Raw genomic sequence first — 10,527 nt, 5'->3', positions numbered from 1 at the left:
CTTATTTGAATCTTGTCTTTCATCCAGGAATGCTCACCAGTTGATTTTCCCCCTTTCTTTATCACTAACTATGCCCAAGGCATGTTCTAGAAAACTAACATTGGCAGGAGTTCTGTTCACGCTTCCCAGTGTTATTCCTGGGAATGACACAAATGGTGGGTCTTTGAGAATTTCCCATGTAGTTCCAGCAGACAAGTACCCTTCTACCTTCAGCTCCCTTCTTGAAGCTGGAGCATTACTTCAAAGGCTTAAATCTCTGATAGAAAGAGGTGGGAGTCGTTTCTGATCATTTTGCTGCCACGATTTAAGCCTACAAGATTTAAGCCTGACTGTTTACATGGCTCATGGAGATGAAACGAGTCTCTACCCACAAAGTGCGTTGTTTACCATCAGGTGGACACTAGGTTGATATCATTGCTCCGAATTTGTGCAGGTTGTGGGGCCATGTCACTCATTCAATTTCAGGTATCTTCATTTGACTCTTTTGGCAGAGATATACATATTTAAAGAGTGAGATTTTTAAAAATGGAGAGACCATAGTACATATATATTTTTCCCATTAATACGTGGTTAGATGTGTTTGTGTGCATATTCATGTCAAGGCTCACTTACAGGGTTGCATTTTGGAGTTATTTAGGACCACTTAATATCACTCCCATTGTCAAAACTGACTTAGTCTAAGCAGATGAAAACAATTGTGGCCTAAACGGGAATCATCTGTGTTCCAGCTAGCTTTCAGAATTAGGAAGGCCTACTTGATTCATATGTAACTTCTAAAATTTTGTTTGGCTTGTTAATCATGCTTAAATTCTATCAAAGGAAACATTGCTTTTGCACCATTATAAGCCTCCTTTCAAATTGTTCTCATACTTTTGGAGCCATATTAGTCACCATTGTACTATACTGACAGTCGGACTTAGAGTCACGTATCGTGGTAGGTCTAAGAAGTAATAGAAGCTGCTTCCTTCACTCAGGACCCTGAATCCACACGAATAAATAAGTAGAATAAAATGTGGAAAGTACCTTAGAGTATGTATGTGTAGGGCTACGTGGGTCACAAAAGAACAGTCAGTGCTAACTGGGCTGGAGATGACCAGGAAGGTCTGTAGGAGGTGAGGCTTGAGCTGAGCTTTGGGAAGATATGTAGATGTTCACCGGTAAGCAGAGGGAAAGAGCTTTAGAGAGAGAGAGATCTGGATCTAGGCCCTACATAAAACTCTTTCTCTTACTGGCCGTGTGACTTTGTAAGAGCCACTTCACCATTTTGGCCAAATTTTCTCACCTGTAAACCGTAATACCTGCCTTGCAAAATTGCCAGAAAGATTATATGAGAGCTATACGGCAAAGTGCTTTGACAACTGGAAAATAGTCTTCAGATGTAATATATTCTTAGGGCACTGAATGCTTTTCTTTTTAAAAAAAATTTTTTTTGAACGTTTATTTATTTTTGGGACAGAGAGAGACAGAGAATGAACGGGGGAGGGGCAGAGAGAGAGGGAGACACAGAATCGGAGACAGGCTCCAGGCTCTGAGCCATCAGCCCAGAGCCTGACGCGGGGCTCGAACTCCCAGACTGCGAGATCATGACCTGGCTGAAGTCGGACGCTTAACCGACTGCGCCACCCAGGCGCCCCCACTGAATGCTTTTCTAACTTTCAAAAGATCTTTGAAGATAACTGTGCTTATATGATGTGTGTGTGTGTGTGTGTGTGTGTGTGTGTGTGTTTATATAAAGTGTGACTGAGGCTGTGTTTGTTAAGTTAGGTTAAACTGTTGTCGAAAGTAGACCCAAATATGTATTATGGTTTCACACAATAGGAGTTAACTTCACACTCATGTGAGGGTCCAAGGCCAGTGTTCCTGGTCAGTGAGTGGCTTTCCTCCAAAGTGTTTCTGGCTGTGTATCCGAAAAGAAAAGGAAAGAGATTCGGGGTAAATGTCCAGCAGTGTTTATCACTGCGGGTAGATGCCTATGTCTAATATATGTGCACACTTCAAGAAGCGTGTGGACGTCTACCCAGAGCAGAAATCAGTACAAACAAGAATAATAAAAGCTCCTCTTTTACAAAAACAGCAATGCGTATTGGGTTTAGGAAAGATGAAAACCAGGGAAAATGGCCCCAGCAGAGAATGTCTTTTCCTATTTTGTATGTCATGGCACTGAATCAGCCGGTGAAAGAGATGGATGCCAAGAGGGAGAGAATGGTAGGTGGGAGGCTTTCCGCAACCTCATCTTTCCGAGTTTTATCACCGTCCTCTCTCCGCTTTCATGTGCCCTCCTAACATCTATTTCTGTTGGTCCATTGCTACTTGAGAAAGTCTCTCCTGTCTCCCCCTCCTTCAGAAGGCCCTGACCACCCAGGGCTTTAATGGCAAGAAAAGATCATGTCTTTTCCTCTCCACATGATGAATATACCAGATGAGCACAATTCCCAGGAATATCAGTTGTTTAAAAGCCTCACTAGATTACTCCATCTAAGACAAAGGAAAGAATGGGTAGAGTTCTTGGATCTGCTTACGTTGTGATACACCTACTACCTTTAGCATGCAGAGATCTCTGAAAGAGACTCCAGATTCTTGTATTGCTCAATGCCTCACCCCATATTGAGAGTGGAAAAGAAGACAAAAGCTACAACTTGCAGAAGGAAGGGGGAAACCCACAAAGAAGCCAACCTGACATTTATCAGTATGAGCTCTTTTGTTTTGGTGACATAACACACCATGTCAGTTCCTGGCACGCTTATTTTCTGGCTTGCCTCGAGTAGCAACAATGCCAGTTACTAGAAATACAGAAGCTATAAATGGCAACTGATAATATTATGCATATTTTTAATGACTTGAAAAAGTGTTTTCAGAAAGCTGCCTTGAAGGCTCTAGTTTCAGTTCTGTAAATCAAGGGGTGATAAGATTAAGCCGTGTAAATCTATGCCTTCTTGGGCTGGGATACCTCCAGCATCTGCCCAAGATTCTGGCTGAGTGTTAGGCAGCCTCTGGCCTTGTCTTTGAAACAGAAATTTGGGGGAAGCCCCAGAGGTGGGGGAAGGGCTGGACTAGTCCCGAACTGCCACCAGGATTCAGTCGCTATGGGTATTGGCCTCCACAGACTGGATCAGTTTGGAGGCCATTTGGCACTGTGGGCTGGGATGAATTCAGCACTGGAATGTCATTGTTGACCCTGACTATACACGAAGATGAGAATTAATCAAGAGTGCTTGCCTTCAAATATTACATATCAAACCCTGGTCAAAATGTGGCTAACGGTGGCATCAATGTCTTCATTTATGTTTGATATTTTGGTTTTTCTCCAGAACCCAGAAATATGTATTTCCGTAGTAAACTTTTTGATGTGGAGAACCTTCTCAAAGCATATGAGAGTCCAAATCTCTGTTTTGAGAGTTAGTGGGAAGTATCAAAAAGTTCTGGCCTTGACCAAAGTAGCCTCTTACTATCTTGAAAGTGAATCTGTGGCCTAAATGCCACCTTTGATTAAGTTGATACAGTAGGTTGTGTTAGTTAGGGTTTCCAACCAACTGACATTCTTGCTCTGCTTCTGTGTGACCACCTCTGATAGCATTGATATGATTTCTTTTTTAAAGGATCGTTAGGATACCACTCCTCAGGGTGCTGGGTGGCCCAGTGGGTTAGGTGTCTGACTTTGGCTCAGGTCATGATCTCATGGTTTGTGAGTTCGAGCTCCACATCAGGCTCACTGCTGTCAGCACTGAGCCCACTTTGGATCCTCTGTCCTCCCCTCTCTCTCTGCCCCTCCCCCTCTCATGCTAGCTCTCTCTCTCTCTCTCGAAAATAAATAAAACTTAAAAAAAAAAAAAGGAAAAAAGGATACCACTCCTCTTTCTTGTCACCGTTGCTACATGTGTTACAAAGGAATAAGCAACTATTTGGATTTGCCATGGTTTGAGATTATCAACTTTTCCATTAATTAGTAGAATGGAGAATCTAGAAATTTCGGACACAAATAAAATTTCCATCTGGGTCAAATTGGTGTGTTTTTTTTGCATTGTAAATGAGGTAAATTTGAATATCTTGACACTAAATTCCACTAAGATGCTTTGCTGAGACTATAGGAATTTTTGGTTAGAACAAAGTAGAGGATTAAATTACTTATATTAGCTTTGAGAAAATCAGATAAATTTCCTAGTTAGAAACAATACAGGAAAAGCTTAATTTCCATAAAATTTACCCAGAATTGAAAATATTTTAGCATTAAAAAAAATCAAATTTTGTAACCCTTAATGGTCTGTGAGGGGAAAAATCCGGTTGAGGATGTTCAGACCTACGTCCTTTTGCCTTCTGCTACTTGCCTTTTTGACATTTTACTGTTGGGCAACCAAAAATTGTTGGAATTCACGCTCAGCCTATTTTGCTACTTGCTGGCAACTCTGGACAAAGAGTGGGTGGGGAAAACATTGGAAATCAATGATTTAAATAAAAATGTTGGATTGAATGGATTTAATTTAATCCTTCCATCCCTGACTTCCAAAATCACATGAGAATCAGCATGGCCAGGAAGCCATCTTGCCTTTAAGGAACACTCAGGCCCGCCTCTTTGTGAACCCATTCCCCAACATGGTGGCCACGCCAGAACCCCACAGGCAGCTCTGGCTGTGGAAATCACTCCCCTCCTCTCCCCCTCTGCCGCTTCCCTGTACCACTACTCTCATCTCCCCAAGTAAATATTAAGTCTCCTGAGGGCAGGACCTGGTTTATATCTGTTTTCTCCTGTAGTATTTATCACAGCCTCCTCGTTTTTATTTAGTCGTTCTAAAAATGTCTGCTGGGTGAGTAAAAGTAGTTGGAAACTCATGAAATTCTCCTTCACCCCTTGATTTTTATTTTTTACCCCTATTCATACCTCACAATCTGCCCTTTAAAAAAGAGCATACTAATTTTTGTTTTCTTAATTAGTAAAAAGGGGAAAATTTTTTTAAAAATGAAGAGAAGCAATAAAATATCAGGTACAGACTTATGCCCCAATAACCTTCACTGTTATTATTTGGTATATTTCCTAGTAGTGCTTTCTCTATGTGTGTGTGTATATGCGTGTGTGTGTGTGTGTGTGTGTGTGTGGTACATACTTGTTTTTGGGGGGGGGCAGTCTGTTTTATTGCTTTAACAGTTTTCATGTCACTTTTTTCACTTAGTCACAAATTAACATTTTCCCCATGTCTTAAGACATTCTTGGTTATATTATATTCCATCATAAGAATATACCATAATTTATTAATGTTTATTTTTGAGAGAGAGAGAGAGAGAGAGAGAGAGTTGGGGAGGGATAGAGAGAGAGAGAGAGAGAGAGAGAGAGACAGAGGGTCCAAAGCAGGCTCCAGGCTTGCTGACAGCAGGGAGCCCGACGGAGGGCTTGAACTCACAAACTGCGAGATCATGACCTGAGCCAAAGTTGGACACTTAACCCACTGAGCCATGCAGGCGCCCCTATGCCATAATTTATTATTTAGACTCGCTTTCAGGTTGCAGGGTCAACTCAACCTAACTGAAGCAAAACGAGAAGGAGGAATATTTATTATCAGGTGACATTTAAAACATACCATAAATGAAAATAATCCAAGGTATATAGTCGTACATGCTAAAGTCGGGCTGGCTATACGGGGCTGTAAGGAGGGATTATCTCCGTCTGGACAATCAGATAAGGGGAATGTTTTGGATCTGGGCTCCAAGGAGAGGTAAGAGTGATAATGACTTACATACTTTAAGTACTGACCGTGTGATACATTATGTTAATAATTTTACATACATTTTATGTAAACATACATAAAAACATACATACATTATGTTAAAAAACATACATTATGTTAATAATTTTACATAAATTTTACATCATTTATTCTTCTGAAACTTTGCTCCTTCCACTTAATCACAGTGTAATATTTTCCTGGTGTCTTAAGACATTTTCGGTTGTATCGTATTCCCACATTTGAATTCTGTGCATTCCATCCTGTGAAGACATCGTAATTTATTCATCATCAGGCTCCTTTTAAGTTGCAGAACCAACTCAACCTCACTGAAGCAAAGCAAACATATCGCATTTATCATAAAGTATTTTCATTCCCATTTCACAGATGAGAAAACCGAGGCTGAGAGCTTATGTAAATTTGCCCACGTTCTGTCAGGATTTTGACACGCACAAAGGAGTAATGGGGCTAAGCTGGGTGGTGGGGCCAAGGGAGGCAATTTACCAAAATAAATAGCCTTGCCAAAGCATCAATAGCCACATATATCCGTATAATGTCATAGTGAGTCTGTTCCTTGGGGTGTATTTCGTTAGGACCTGCCAGATGGAGAAGACAGGAAATGACTACCTTTCATGGTGGCTCTTTCATGTGGTTCCTTAAACAGCCATCTGTGCTACCCATTGCAAGGAACCGAAGATTTCAAGTCACCTCTGGAATCTTCTGTGTGACAGTTCTCCCGTAACGGCTCCTAAGTCAAAGATCAACGGCCACCAGACATTTTAACATAAAACCAACTTTTAATAAGTGATTTCTGCAAAGGTGGGTAATTTAGGTGACATCAGAGAAAGGGATACACACACACACACACACACACACACACACACAAACATTTTAGCTCAATTCTGTCTTCTAAAATGTGATGCATAATCTATTATAAAAGGAAGAGTGTTGGCCAGACTAACATGCTATCTATGATGAGCCTGTCTTCTCCACTATCTGTCTACCTAGGACAAAAACATCTGTCTAGGACAAATGTGTTTAGGACTTTGCAGAAAGCCCTCGACACCTCTCCTGCCTCATTCTTGCCTCCTTGCATCATAACTCACAGTGCACGTGGGAAAGGTCTAATTTCTTAGTTTCCCTTGGCTCACTTGTTGCATGCGGAGAGCCACCAACTGGAGCTGCTGGAATGGCCACGGTGGGTCTGCCTTTGAAGTCCTACCCTCCAGTTGTATCTCTCATTGCACCAGGCGGGCTGTGAGCAAGCCCGTTGCATGCAGCTGTCACCATTTAAGCCAGCGGGCGTTTGAAGATGTGCCGCCCCCCACCCCTTGTGAGGGAAGCCAGAATAGAACAAAGTGTGGTGTTCCCATGAAATCGTTTGAATGCTTGATAAGAGTGTGAGTCTGCACCTTTTCTCCCTGAGGGGGGTAGGTGGGGGGAGGGGGGCAGAGAGGAGACTACATCCTCTCTGCAAACATGGAACACAGGTAGCTGGAAGTGCCCCATGTGTCGACTATGGGTCCCGAGGACAAAACAGTTCGCATCTGGTAGGGATGGTGGTGAGGGCACCGGGAGGAAGAAGGGAGGGGAAGGCGGGTCTCAGCATTTCTGCAGGATTTGTCACAGGGGCCTCTCCCACGCAATGTTTCTCTCCTCTTCCCCTCTGCGTTCAGAGCACAGTTGAGACCCCAAATCCTCACCCTGCTGTTGAACATATGTTCCAAATGAGTGGTGAGATAATGTCGCAGCCGTTGAGGCAATAAGCTTCGGCTGTGGTTTTTGATTTCCTCACCGTGTCTTTATCACTTGACAAGTGCGTTGGTTTGTTTCATCCCTGGAGTGTGAGCTAGGACAAATTTTTGCCACCTCTTTTCCCTCACTCCCAGGTCTCATCCCTCCAAAGAAGAAGACAGTCTTTCAGAAGAAAGTGGCTGGCCGGAAGGGCGCTGCATTTGCCCAGACCTCCCAGACATCTCGCCAAAAAAACAAAACAAAACAAAAAAAAACAACGACAACAAAAAACGCTTCCTTCTGGGTTGGTTTCTCTGTCGCTGCAAATACCACACACGGAGAGCTGGCGCTCGGCTTCTGGAGAGCAACCCTGTGTAACAAAACTACTTACGGGATCCAGGCGGGGGCAAGGCTTGGGCGATGAGCTTGATGGTCTGACTCTTGCTTTCACTGACCATCTGTCCCCCTCGGTGAGCCGTCCTTTCTGCCGACTTCACAGAGGAGCCAAGCGACCGACAGCAAATTGCTCATTTTCCAAACAAAAATGCAGACAGTAAGAGAGCCTGTGTAAGCGGGGGTTACAAATTGCTGTCAGGCCTGGGTGGGAAGCTGGGAGTCAGGAGCGAAGCCTCAGGTTCTCTGCCGCTGGAAGGAAGGGAGGCGATCTGTAATTGATGCTGGAAGGACAGCGGAGGAATTCCTGGTATGAGAATTGCCAGCCCCTCTCTGCATCTGCCGACACCATGTGGCTGGCCCCTTAGTGGCCTGGGAGATTACAGAAGGGGCTGGAAAGCTTGCTGTCTTTGTGAAGGATAAACATCTTCCTTCTGCCACCAAAGTGGTAGCAATTGTGGCTCCGGGATGGGAGGTTTCAAAACAAAAGTAGGCCAGTGCTGTTGGCCTTGCATGGCCTCCCAGAAGATACCGTCGGCTCTCATCAGACACCAATTTTCTAGTTTGTGGATTACCCAGACTTTCATTCTTCCCTTCTCCTTTGGCAGAATCAATCAAACAGAATTAGAACCGGACAATTTTTCTATTTGTAAACACTTCATAGAGAAGGTTTGGTTGCGGTAATGATTCAGGCCACTTACCAAAATTGAGTTTTCAGAGTGTGGGTGCCTGTGAGTGGCTTTGCCCTTTTGAAGGGAAGTCTGAGGGGGATGGAAAGCCTTGACCAACCAGGTCCCAGGTCTCCCCACTCCTTTCAGCTTAAGTCACGGTGAGGCCAAGAGGAGGATTAGGCCTGTTCCTATGTTAGCATTTTTGGTCCCCAGGGGGATCGTGGGTCCTCTCTCAAAGCTCTGGGCAGCATGATGGACTGGTGGGATGCTCTTGGTGAAATAACCTTTAGAGTTAAGAGGTAGGTTGAGGATTAGGACCCCCCAGGGTATATGACCGTCTGAACGTGTTGACTCCGTTTTTTATACAAGGGATTGACGAGGCTGCCGGGCTGTTTCTCGGGAGAAATGCCCCGCAGACTATGTGTCATCCTGGAGCCCCATACCCTATGGACGTGGTGAAGTGAATTCAGAAGGGGACTGTGGGCTTTAGTGGGCTCCGTGCTCTAATCTCTCCCTCCCACGCTTCAGCTCCATGGGCCACGGCAGCACTGGGCCAGGAGAGTTTGGAGGGAAATAAACCTGCATTTGAATTCTAGACTTGCCACTTGATGGGTGTTGTTTATCTCTCCTGAGACGCAGTTGCCTGGTCTGTAAAATTGTGACAATCACGTCTATCACAGAGAGCTGGTGCGTAAGACAAATTAGACAAAGCTTGCAAGGTATCTAGCACCACGCTGGGTATATGATAAGCACCCAACAAGTGTAATCTCCTCCTTTTTATTCCTTATTCCCCCATGCCCAAGACCAATTAAGAAAAGGCGCTGACACACGTTTCAGTTATTTGAGACATAAACCTAAAGTTCAAGATGAACTGGAAGACCAGTTTGAGAGGAAAAGAACGGGTGCCATGCCTAAAGCCACCCAATTACGTCCCGGGCCTGACACCCAGCGTGTGTGCGTGTCAAACAGGGGCTGAGCAAGTGACTGCACGGTGGCCTCGCTAACAGGTGGTTTTCATGGGGGATGCTCAGCTGCACAACCTGACGACTCAGTGTTGGAGAATGTGACGTTCAGGGGACGCTCTCCAGTCCACTGGGAAGAGGGTGGATTTGGAAATGGGGACAGCCAGAAACTCACTGGGGAAATGGGGTATGAAGGAGGACTCATTCATAGGAGAAAAGGGGCAGGGACCTAACTATTGGGGAATTTGAAATCCCCCGAGCGGAGCAATTCTGACCCTGTGAATGACCAGGACTTGCGAATTAATCCTCCCCCCACCATACACACGCAACTGTGAAATGAGGGCGATATGGCTAACTATAACATGTAGAAAAAGAATTGGGGATTTTATCTGACTCAGCACAGGTGAACACTGTAATGTGGCTAGGATTCGAGGTAGCATTAACATTAATAGACGATCCTGTCTAGATCTAGAAAGAGGGAGAATAGCGCTTCTAGTCCTGCCTCCCTGGGGTGCGTGGAGACAACCGGGCATGTCAATAGGTGAGCAATAAGGGTGGTGAGGGGACAGGAAAGAGAGCCATCTAGAAAATTGTTGGAGGAAGTAGGGAGGCTTCAAAGGGAAAAAAAGTGCACGATAACTAAAAAGAGTGCATGATAACTATATCCTCAAATATTTGAAAGACTGTCTCAGTCAGGGCTGGTGGTTGCTAACAACAGAAAATGCCTCTGGCTGTCTTAGTCAAAAAAAGGAATTTGTTGGAAGGTTACTGGGTGACCTGTAGGATCATCAGAAGACCGGAAAGCCTGGTGGCGAAAACACTCAGGAGCCAAGTGAGGCTGGCAGCAGAGGACTGAGCCGCGGTCACGCTGTCAGAGCCTTCTAGCAAGGGTGCCACCTGGGACCAGCACCGCACGCTGTGGCCACTGCTGCTGGACCCGCCTCCTTCTACCGATGGTTCTGGCCCGCGCCTGCCCCTCCCATCCTCTCTCTTATTAAAAATCCTACTCAGAGCTTCCAATTGGCTATCTGACTGTATGTTGGCTGTCTGGCGATG

At 44.6% G+C, this 10,527-nt stretch overlaps 1 long non-coding RNA gene across 1 annotated transcript; it reads right to left on the bottom strand.

Annotated features, from left to right (window-relative positions):
• Positions 1 to 5,513: 5,513 nt before the first annotated feature.
• Positions 5,514 to 9,997, bottom strand: LOC122477656. Its single transcript, XR_006295753.1, has 3 exons — positions 7,837 to 9,997; positions 6,339 to 6,459; positions 5,514 to 5,974 (listed from the first exon to the last, which is right to left on the bottom strand). It is a non-coding gene; the product is annotated as an uncharacterized LOC122477656 (long non-coding RNA).
• Between the last annotated feature and the right edge of the window lie 530 nt (positions 9,998 to 10,527).

This window comes from Prionailurus bengalensis, chromosome B1 (genome assembly GCF_016509475.1).
Source record: "Prionailurus bengalensis isolate Pbe53 chromosome B1, Fcat_Pben_1.1_paternal_pri, whole genome shotgun sequence".
NCBI lineage: Eukaryota > Metazoa > Chordata > Mammalia > Carnivora > Felidae > Prionailurus > Prionailurus bengalensis.
Note: the sequence above shows the minus strand (reverse complement) of the source record. Positions and strands in the feature narration are given on the sequence as shown.